Source organism: Propithecus coquereli, unplaced genomic scaffold (genome assembly GCF_000956105.1).
Source record: "Propithecus coquereli isolate 6110/MARCELLA unplaced genomic scaffold, Pcoq_1.0 Scaffold479, whole genome shotgun sequence".
NCBI lineage: Eukaryota > Metazoa > Chordata > Mammalia > Primates > Indriidae > Propithecus > Propithecus coquereli.
The window spans coordinates 751,251-763,455 of NW_012150607.1; the positions used below are offsets into that span (position 1 = coordinate 751,251).

The 12,205-nt window shown below is 34.4% G+C and overlaps 1 pseudogene across 1 annotated transcript in view; it reads left to right on the forward strand.

The window, feature by feature from the left end:
• The first annotated feature begins 3,537 nt into the window (after positions 1–3,537).
• Positions 3,538–12,205, forward strand: part of LOC105819303 — a 13,743-nt pseudogene continuing 5,075 nt past the window's right edge. Inside the window, exons 1-4 of the transcript XR_001137954.1 lie at positions 3,538–4,303; positions 5,611–5,759; positions 9,012–9,143; positions 11,240–11,388. The product of XR_001137954.1 is annotated as a UDP-glucuronosyltransferase 2B31-like (transcript). The remainder of the gene's footprint in view (positions 4,304–5,610; positions 5,760–9,011; positions 9,144–11,239; positions 11,389–12,205) is intronic.

The window sequence follows — 12,205 nt, forward strand, 5'->3', positions numbered from 1 at the left end:
AAGGCGAGAACTCGCCTTATAGGTAAGGGCCTAAAACTCCGCAAAGGCACAGGCCTACCTACAAATGATGATAATAATCAGTCACTATCCCCTCATTTGCTTTGTAATAATCAGCCACTGTCCCCTTGTTTGCCCCTCTATAATTGCTGCTCCGGAGTCACATAGCTGGTGGTCATAAAGATTCTTAACTTTCTCCATAGATAACATCACCTTTTCAAAACCTAAAGGTAGTTTCTGAGAAATCTTCCAGGCCCCACATTCCAGTGGATTGGCCAACCCACCCGTCTGGCGGCCCATACTGTGAAACTGACTCAACTGCAATTCTGACCCCGGCCCAGGAACTGACTCAACACAAGATGATTTCTATACCCCTATGATTTTGCCCCAAACCTAGCCAATTAGCAAACCCAACTTCCTAATCCTTTGTCCACCAAATTATCTTTAAAAATCCTGTCTCCAAATCTCGGGGAGGTGGATTTGAGAAATTCATCCCATCTCCCCACTTAGTGCTCTGTAGAATTAAACCCTTTCTCCATTGCAACCCCAAATGCCTCAGTGTATTGGCTCTTCTCTGTGCAGCAGGCAATACAACATGGTTGGGTAGCAACAATCTTATCATAGAAAATCTTTAAGAATCCACTAAAAAAATTTAGACTGATAAACAAAAAAGGAAGTTTTTAGGATACAAGATCAATAAACAACAACAAAAAATATATTCCTCATAATTGCAACAAAAATTCAAAATAAAATTCAGATTAAAAGAGTCACACTTAAAATACCATCAAAAATAATACAATTCTTAGGAATAAATGTAACAAAAAATTGTACAACCTTCTCAGTGAAATCTACAAAACACTACAGAAAGTAATTATAGAATATATAATTAAATGAAATAGAATCTCACGTTCCCAGATTGAAACACTTAATATTGTTATAATGGCCATACTATATTCCACAAATTGATATATAGATTCAATGCAATTCTAGTAAATATCACAGCTAGCTTCTTTACATAAATTTATAAGCCGATCCTAAATTGGAAGAAACACTTCTTGCTTTTAAAGACAAATACAAATCTATGGTAATCAAAAGAGTGTGGTAGTATGTGGTATAGTCATGCAGATAAACATACAGATCAATGAAATAGATTTTGGAATGGAATCCAAACATATACCCACACATTCATGTTTTTATTTATTTATTTATTTTTTTTTAGAGACAGGGTCTGGCTCTGTTACCCAGGCTGGAGTGCAAAGGTACAATCATTGCTCACTGCAACACTGCAACCTCTAACTTCTGGACTCAAACAATCCTCCCACCTCAGGCTACCAAGTAGATAAGACTACAGATGCATGCCGCCATGCTTGCCTAATTTTCTGTTTGTTTTATAAACACATGGTCTCGTGATGTACCCCAGTCTGGTGTGCAACTTCTGTACTCAGGTGACCCTCCTGCTTTTGTCTCCCAAATGCTCGGACTACAGGCCTAAGCCACCATGCCCAGCCACATTTCTGGTTTTTGGCAAAAATGACAAAACAGTTTAATGGCAAAAGTACAGGTTATTTAACAAATGCTGGTGACAAAACTGATTATCCACACACAAAGAATAAAGTTGAACCTCCTACCTTAAACCATTTAAAAAATTAACTCAAAATAGATTTAAAATAACTTCAATATAAGGGTGAGAACTAAAAAAATTCTAAAAATATAATATGGAGATTAATCTTTGTGACCTTGAATTTGCTATTAGTTTCTTAGATATGGCACCAAAAGAAAAAGCAATCAAATTAAAATTGATAAATTCGACTTCATCAAAATTAGCACTTCTGCACTTCAAAGAACATGATCAAGAATATGAAAAGAAAACACCCAGAACTGGACAATATATTTGCAAATTATTTGTCTAATGAAGGACTATTATAAAAAATATATTTTAAAAAATACAACTCAATAATAAGATGAATAAGCAAAACAAAAAGGGGCAAGGGATTTGAATAGAAATTCTGCCAAGAAAAATATACAATGGATGATAAGCACAAGAAAAAAGTTTCAACACTTTTAGAGAACAAGGAAATGTAAAACATAATGAGATATCACTTCACTCTCACTGGTTATAATCAAGAGATACATAATAAAAAGTGCTCGCCAGGATGTGGAGAAATTGAAACCCTCATAGATTGCTGGTGGGAATGAAAAATGGTGCAGCCAATGTGGAAAACAGTCTAGCAATTCCTGAAAAGTATAAACATATAGGTAGCATATGACCCAGTAATTCTACTTCTAGGCATATACCAGAGAGAAATTAAAATATGTCAACACAAAACTTGTACATGAATGCTGATTAACAACATTTTTCATAAAAGCCAAAAATCAAACAAAATCAATGTCCATCACTTCATAAATGAATAAATAAAATATTTATATCCATACTATGGAATACTATTTGGCAATAAAAATGAATTAAGTCCCTATATAAGGAATAGCACGGATGATCCTCTAAACATTATGCTAAGTGAAAAATGCCAATCACAAAAGACCACATATTTATGATTCTATTTATCAAACTGTCCAGAAAAGGCAAATTTATAGATACAAAAATTAAATTGGTGATTGCCTAGAGAAGGCAGGATGGAGAAATGCAGAGTCCGGAGATAAAGGCAAAAGGGCACAGGGTTACTTTTAGGGAGATAAAACTATTTGTTGTAGTGGATGCGCAATTATTTGAGTGTCTTAGGAAACATTTAATTTTAGTCAATCATTGGTTAATCATGTGGTATATACATTACATATCAACAGAGTCTTACAAAAAAAAAATCTTTGAACCATGATATACAAATGACTCAGCTGTATAATTACTTTATTTCTAGTTCTGTGTCAAGGGACTGCAGACCCAGGAGCTTCTCACTTGCCACTATTTTTTTTTTGTTTATTTCAGCGTATTATGGAGGTACAGATGTTTAGGTTACGTATGTTGCCCTTGCCCCCCGCCAAGTTCGGGTTTCAAATATGTCCATCCTTCGGGTGGTGCGCATTGCACTCTTTGTGTATGCATATACCCGTCCCCTCCTCCCTCCTCCCCCCTCCCCTCTCATCCAATAGATGTTATTCTTATATGTGCACTTATGTGTTGATCAGTTAATACCAATTTGATGGTGAGTACATGTGGTGCTTGTCTTTCCATTCTTGGGATACCCACAATGAGCTATCACTTATCTCCAGTGAGACTGGCCTTTATCAAAAAGTCCCAAAACAATAAATGTTGGCGTGGTTGCCACTATTTTTGATAGTACTCTAACATATATTACATAAGACATATTACTTTCGCATGCAAGGTCATCAAAATTAGCTGGATTAATGCACTTATAAACAGAAAGGGACATTAAACACATTTGAGTAAATACGAGGTCATCTACCTTTGGTTTGTCCACTTGCCAATCACATTCTCAGACTTCTCAGAGAATGGACTTACTTTGAGTGTAGGAGTTAAATTTTACCTTGATTGATTTATCCTTAGCTATAAGCATGAGAAATGACAGAAAGGACCAGCAACTGGAATAAAAAGTATTGCATTTCACCAAGATGGCTATGAAATTGGCTTCAGTTCTTCTGCTGATACAGCTGAGTGGTTACTTTAGCTCTGGGACTTGTGGAAAGGTGCTGGTGTGGCCCACAGATTTCAGCCACTGGATGAATATGAAGACAATCCTGGATGAACTTGTCCAGAGAGGACACGAGGTGACTGTACTGACATCTTCATTTTCCATTCTTGTTCATCCCAGCAAAACATCTGCTATTAAATTTGAAGTTTATCCCACATCTTTAACTAAAAAGGACTTTGAGGATCTTTTTTGGAAACTGATGAAGAAAATGATATATGATACTCCAAAGAATACGTTTTGGTCATATTTTTCACTAGTAGAAGAAATTATGTGGGAATATTCTGACTGTATTAGAAAGATTTGTAAAGATGCAGTTTTAAACAACAAACTTATGACAAAACTAGAGGAGTCAAAGTTTGATGTTGTTTTTGCAGATGCCTTTGGTCCCTGTGGTGAGCTCCTGGCTGAAATACTTAAAACACCCCTTGTGTACAGTCTCCGCTTCTCTTTTGGCTACACATTTGAGAAGTATAGTGGAGGACTTCTATTCCCTCCTTCCTACGTACCTGTACTTATGTCAGAATTAAGTGATCAAATGACATTCATAGAGAGGGTAAAAAATATTTTATATATGCTTTATTTTGACTTTTGGTTCCAAACATTTAATATGAAGAAGTGGAATCAGTTTTACAGTGAAGTACTAGGTAAGTCATGTTTTTAATTCGTGATTGTTAATTCCTATCTCTTCTTGTGAATTTGGAAGGTGAGCTTGTATGAATACGAAGTCAGAGGACTGTATGTTTTGTAACTGAAATGATTAATGGAAAACCTAAGATGATCTATCAATCGCACAAACATTATGGAAAGATCATAGGATCACTTAGAACCTTGTGGCCGTCACTCCTATAGCACACTCCACGAAGTCATAAATGTACAAATTAAAGCATTTAAGATTTCTTTAAGCAATCCCCTATCCATTGTACTATCCATTTTTTCATCTTTATTAAAAGTTAACAGACACACCAAGAAACACCTTGACGAAGGCTGATGTGTAGACTGAGGAATTATACATTGTTCTGGCACAACTATTAACATAGCATTGAAGAAATTGTTTCTCCTCGTATACCTTATTTTCCTTATTTAGAAATGAAAATATTTTTGATATTCAGAAGAATTCCTTCACAGTTGAGAGATTGCTCTATCTCAGAAACAGACACCTAAAATTTGAGGTTTCTAATATTTCTACATTCCTTCACTAAGGGCTTAGAGATTATTTATTTTAAGGCCTAAAATCTTATTGGCACGTGAACATCCAAATTTTTATCTATATTTTATTAAAATATACCTCTACATTATGAAAAATAGGAACTAAATGAAGGGCGAGCAAAAATTATCCATTTCTATAACTTTTGAAAATTTCCACATGTCATTTCCAAGTATACTTATTTTTAAAATACAATATTATTAAGATCTTCCCATGAACCCAAAGAAGTAATAGGTACAAGGATTTCAACCATATTTTCAAAAAACTCTTGATATAATTGGCAAACCAAGGATCATGAGACTAGCTTCATAAATTGAAGTAACAAAATGGAGTAATTATTAGAAGGAAGTTTTTATCAGTTTGGTAGGAATAATTGATAGTGGAGCTTAAAGAGTTTTTTAAAAGCATACTTGTTCCTATTGCAGCTTTAGAAAAGAAACAAATGCATGGGTAATTCCATAGTGGCTTATATTAATAATTACTGATGATTGTGAATATACTGATGTGACGTTAGAGACATAGTCTCCTCTAAAAAGTCTCTTAGCACTTTGCTTTTCTTATACAAACCTGTGAGCAACATATATAGTACATGGAAATTAAATCATGCCTATATATGTCTGTTTTATCAAAGCACACTTTATATATCTTTGGCTACTTTATTCCAGCTCCTTTCAGGAAATTATTTTTATATTCTCAGGACAACTCTCTTGTGTCATCTACCTTTTGTTTTCTTTTTTTGCCCTTCAGGCAGACCCACTACGTTATATGAGACAATGAAGAAAGCTGATATGTGGCTCATTAGAACCTACTGGGATTTTGAATTTCCTCGCCCACTCTTACCAAATTTTGATTTCGTTGGAGGACTCCATTGCAAACCTGCCAAACCCCTGCCTAAGGTGAACATATTCCCATTTGTTTGGTTTTGTTTATTTATTGTAAGAGTTGAGGCTCTTCACCATTATTCTAGCGTAAAAGGAACACTGTTCCTCACCAATATAAAGGTGTTCCCAAAATAGTTACAGCAGAACTTAATGTTTACTTGCTTCACTCCAGCATTGAAATCATTCCTCACTGAGATCCCAGAGTTTTACCTCTTAGAGCATAAAAGGGATGGTTTACTTATCAGAGCAGGTGTTTCCTGCCTTAGGCCAAGTCTACAGGATACCCCAATAAAGCTCCCCAGGGAAGCTTTTGTCTTGACATCATAATTGCCTGTTAGAGAAGCACAGAGAAAATGTACAGTCCATATATAATAAAGACCAACTAAGTTCTATTACTTGTATCTGAAAAGTGACCTTAGATTTGAGTTACAAAAGAATTCTGCCAGCATATAAAATAATATTCCTCATGATGGAAACTAAGAACCAAATATATTTTACTTTAATATCATACTTTTAAGATGAAAGGAGAAAACGGGCTTTTTAGTGTGCTATTATGTGATCTTTTACAAGATCTTTTTGTCTGCTTTCTTATTAGCACGAACGTAAAACTGAAATCTTATTCAAAGGTAAAACTCAGTATCTATGTGGAATGTAAATTGTTTATGATAACTTTCACAAGGGACAAGAGGAGAGGTAAGATTAATGAAATTCTTATTCAATCTAACGATATTCTCAATAAATTTCCCCATTCACATTAAAGGAAGGTGATAGTGCCAGTAGGAGGGGGAAGAGAATATGATGAGAAGAACAAGGAGCAAGATGACTAGTAGTACAATAGTGATAATTACTAGTAATAGCTGTTGCTACTAACTTGCATGATGATTTGAAGTCAATAGTTGTGAAATCTGTTCTCTAATTACTATATAAAGTAATTGTGACCCCAAATTGCTTGCTTTTCCACTGAATACTAGATTCTTAGATAATGCTGGTGTATTTTATTAATAAAATAGTAAGACATTTGGCAAAATATACCAAGTGTTTTAAAAATGCATATAGCTGTTGGTTTCACAGTATGCTTACATGAAACTGTACGGAGAAAAAATAAATCAAGATGGACAGATTTAATATTTGTGGCAGATCTACATAAAATAAACACTGGAAGTAACTTAAATATCTTACACAAAAATGATTAAAAACTCATACACTGTGCATACCATACCACAACAATAATTTTACCATAAAGTAATTAATCAGCAGAATGCAAGATTAGTTGGAAACTAAGGGGCAAAACAATGAAGAGAACAATATCACTTTTTTGTAGGATGAAAGGTATATAAAATAAGATGAAAATTTTCTAAATATATGTCACATAAGTATATTATGTTATATAAACAGAATAAAAACCATAATCAAAGTACACATATTTAATTGGGAATATCCCTGGACAGAGAATACGGGTGAAACTCATTATTTTTCTGTTACATTTTCATTCCATTACAAAATTTCTTACATTGATCTTGTATTGTTTTCACAAAGATATAACAGAATGAGATCAGTAATGTATCTGTAAAAAGAGGTTGTATTACTTTGATACTGAATGGATGGATGAATAATGTTTTGGGGGGCAGTTAGCCAGTGAGACAAAACATTAAACACAAGTTACATGAAATGTGGCATCAGGAAACTAAAATTACACAGAATACCCTCTTTTTCTTTGTATTACATGGAATAGTAACACGCTGACTCTCCTTTAAAAACCGATGTCATTTAGTTAAAACTATATTTTTCAAATTTGGAATTTTTTTGTAAACACAGTTTTACACAGAAGGTTTACTCCAAGGATTAATATATGAAAGTTTACTTGTTATGTTGAAGGAATGATTATTTCACAGAGAAGAAAAAACAATATATGAATTTAATATGAAAGGAACAACAACAAAAAATGAGTATACGATTTTGACGTAATATCCAGGAAATCCTTGGCTCTACATTTATTCTTTTTTCTCTTTGATTTGTTTTGGTTTGTTTGTTTTTTTCTTTGGTGGGAGAATACATTGAGCAATTTGGAATTATTTCTGTAGAGAGTGTATTTAAATTCAAAATTTGGCACACAATGGGAAACAACAGTCAAAATAATTCTCAGTCAACTCCAAGCAAGCACATAATCACCAGGAGTTTTACAGAGAGTGATTGAACTCCTCAAGACAGTGACCAGATCTCCATGACACAAAGCTTGGTGATTCTCTCCAGTGTGATGCAGGTGCTGTCTGTGGGACACAGTGAAAGGATAATGACAGTTTCTCCCAGACAGTTATAAATAGCTCATCAATTTAATCATGCAATTTCAGGATAAAAAAAAAATGTCATCTACACAATGACCTAAGAAATCTAATCATTCAGCTATGTAACTATACACCCTAGAGAAGGGCTGTCCAGAAATTATCCACCCATGTTATACTTTATTGTTCTATTAACGATGGCTAGATACTTTCTACACAGCCCTCATAATTATGTATTATAAATGGAACCCTTGGGACTATTTCTCTAAAAGTCCAAACCATAATATCATAATTCTAAATATCAGTGACTCTTAACCTCCAGCTTTTAAGTGTGTGAGTGTGTGTGTGTTTGTGTGTGTGTATACTCTTTTTTTTTTTCTTTAGGGCAAAAGACTGGGAAACTCTGAAAAATATTAAGTGAGGTATAAAAGATTATAGAACTAAAGAAATATAGATAAAAAAATTCATCCCAATCCTTAGTAAGATTTCTTCCTTGCTCATAGTCAAGGAATGACTCCAATGGCTCCAAAGTAAAAAAATTCTACAGAAAAATGCCTGAAATGAACAGAAGTGATTTAGTAGAACTACAACCATACACAATTAAACCCAAGGGAAGCCACATTTGAGAACCTATATTAGTAAATATAATAATATACATGAAGAGTCTGTGTATGATACTTTCTAGCATTATCTCTCCCAACTACATTGTAACAGCTCTACTTCATTTCTTCTTCCGACACACATATCTACATGCAAACACATATTTGCACAAATATATAAAATAGAAGCCCTCTATCTCATAATACACATTTCTTTCCAAAAACTTCATGATTAGGTCAGTTAAAAAATAATTCTTACTCTAATGATTCTTCAATAGAAGAAGAATTATTGATTCTTGATTTTCTCCTCTTAGATGTTTGTAAAAATCCTTTCAACTATGTTGTTGTACTGATACCCATTTGTGATGGAACACATTCTTTCTTCACAGGAGGTGGAAGACTTTGTCCAGAGCTCTGGAGAGAATGGTGTCGTGGTGTTTTCTCTGGGGTCAATGGTCAGTAACATGACAGAAGAAAGGGCCAACGTGATTGCTTCAGCCCTTGCCCAGATCCCACAAAAGGTTAGATAAAGTGCCTGGTGGTGGACAGCTACTGAATGATTGACTCTGTTAAACTTTGTAAAGAGCACAGCTGCAGAAATTCTCTGTCCAAAAGGTTAACTATTTTAGCATAGCTCTACTTATCTCAGATATCAGCTCAAAACTAAAATATATACGGAAGATGCTAAAATGGTAATAACGTAGATTTTCATTTTTAATAACTTCGACACTAACATTGTGATCATAAACAAGTATACTTAAGAAGTGCAGTGAAGTTCTGGTATTATCATGGTATTGCAAGCATGTACAGAGAAATCACCAAATTCTACTCTGTCATTTGATCCTATTTTTAACAGAATTTTGGAAGGCACTGTATACACTATAGATATTATCAGAGAGGAGTTAAATTTTAGTGAGTGTCTGCACTAGCACAATAACAATAAGCAGGTATTGAAAAAAGTCTGCAATGCATTGCAGTTTAGGCTTCCCGTGCGATCTAACCTTTTGTACTTCCAATAAATTTGGAATATATGCTGCCGAAGGAAGCACCTTCCTATAAATTTGGAATAGGCCTATTCAGTATGCTGTGCAGGATTCTATTCAGAGAAAGAATGGCCCCTAGGCTGAAAAATCACTACTCCAGATACCCACTTAGCTGAGCAGATTTACAGAAAGAGAAAACCTTGCCTGCCTTGCTGGTCGGGGCCTGAACGTAGTGAAAAGATGCAGATGGGATCCTGCCCTTAGAGTAGAACTTGTGCATTATAAAACGTGGCCCCACAAGGATTCTACTCCAATCACTAGATTCACATCGCCTCCTAACTGAGGAGGGAGAATGGAATAAAGGAAGGAGTCAATCAGAAGGAAGCCAAAAATGGGAAGAGGTTCAGATGCCCCTTCCATGACATATAGTAGGAACTTATTTACTAATACATAGAATACACTTGCAGTCTATGTGTGTATTTGTGAATTACTTTTTAGTTTTCTATCTGAAATAGACTTCTCCTAATGACCTGTGCCACTTTTTTGCTGAAAACTTGAAATACTTCAACACTCAAATAGCAAGTGGAAGGTAAACACTTCTAAATTTTATTCATAAGGATTGCCCGGGAAATCTACAATAAGCTTATTTTGGTACTGGGCATGGAAATGGCTTAGTTATAGCAGACCATAGGAATCACTGCTGTAGCCTATCATCTAAGTGTTAACGATCTAGTGAGTAAAATTTAGCAAAACACACTTTTAGCCTTTTTCAACGGCTGGGTTGTTATTCGTAAATTGACCACCAGCTCTGTTTTTCTACATTGAAAGAATTTTGAAAACTAGAAATAGTGATAACACTCCAAGTTTTTGTCAAAAATTGCCACTTAAAATTTTGCTTGGGAGAAGTGCTCGATAACTTATTTCTAACAGTTATGTATACTAGTTATGTATACTAGTTATGTATACTACCAATGCAGCATTGATATATTTTTGACAAGTAGCTGATCTTACTGATTTGCTTTTTTGTAAATCAAATAATGCCTGACTGTAATGAAATTACTTTATAGGCCAAGTAGATATAAACAATTACTCAAATGCTTGATGTGACAGATACCACAATTACCGTGATTTGATAATTACACATTGTAAACCTATATCAAAACATCACATATACCCCATACATATTTACAACTATTATGTGTCCAAAATAATTAAAAATAAAACATTTAGAAAAACAAATAAACAGATTAATATTAATTTTATAAGATGACAGCTAGTATAAAATAAACAAAATAAATGTATAGATCATTACTAATGTATGTTTTTATGCTAGAATTACCTTGACTGTCAAATGATTTCTTAAATATTTGCATTTATCATTCAAAATATAATTTCTCTAAGTTACTTAGAATTCCTTGTATACCAAATTGATTATAACACTATGCACATGAAATCTGGTTATTCTATTTACCTCAGAGTTTTAGTAGTTCTCATTACTTAACAACCTTGTTCTCATTTCTTCATCTTTTATATGGAGGGGATTTAACCAGATGATTGATAACCCTTTTAGAGTTTTCCCATGCCATAACTTTGGAGTTCCACCATGGAACAAGGTATTTTCTTTTCCCTAACAGGTTCTATGGAGATTTGATGGCAAGAAACCAGACACCTTAGGACCTAACACTCGGCTGTACAAGTGGATACCCCAGAATGACCTTCTTGGTAAGATTCTGGAGAAAAAAAAACTGAATATATGTGTAACAGTCAGTTAGAGTGATAGTAGGTCAAAAGCAGCTAATATAGTGAATATTTATTTTTGAAAACACAAAAATAAAACCTAACTACTTTATATTTATTTTCTATTCCTGGGGGAAAGAATAAACTATAACAATTGGCATTTTGTTACATGCACTCATATTCTTTATATCTGAAAACAAAATATCTTTATTTCAGGTGTAATTGCCTCTCAGAGAATTTTTCAATAGCTTGCTGGGTTGTCTCTCTGTTTCTATTTCTACAACTTCACCCCTATCCTTTCCTCTACTACAGGATTATTTCATATAACACTGAAAAATAACAGGTCCTCTTCTATTATGAGTGACTGCATTTTCTATGGGAATAAATCCCCAGTCTTTATTATAATGTGATAACACCTTAAAAACAAAGTGTGGCCTGTCCTTCCTCTGATTCCAGCACTGATCCCATCAGACTCCCTGCTGCCTTGGACACCTTCCATGTCAGACTCAGTGACTGCACTGTTTCCTTAAGAGAACATGTTCTTACATGCCTGACCCTTTTCTTTACTTTTTCTTTTCCATTTTTTTATTTGCACATTTTATTTCTTTTGTCCAGAATGTCCTTTTTTCCGTTTGTGCACCTGCTAACCTTGTATTCATTTTTCCATTCTCAAGTCATGCATCATTGTTCCATGCAGCCTTCACTTTCCTCTCCAGCAAAAGTAGGTGCTTCAAGAGTGCAATGTGCACCACCCGAAGAATGGACATATTTGAAACTCGGACTTGGAGGGGGAGGAGGGGCAAGGGCAACATACGTAACCTAAACATCTATACCCTCATAATATGCTGAAATAAAAAAAAAAA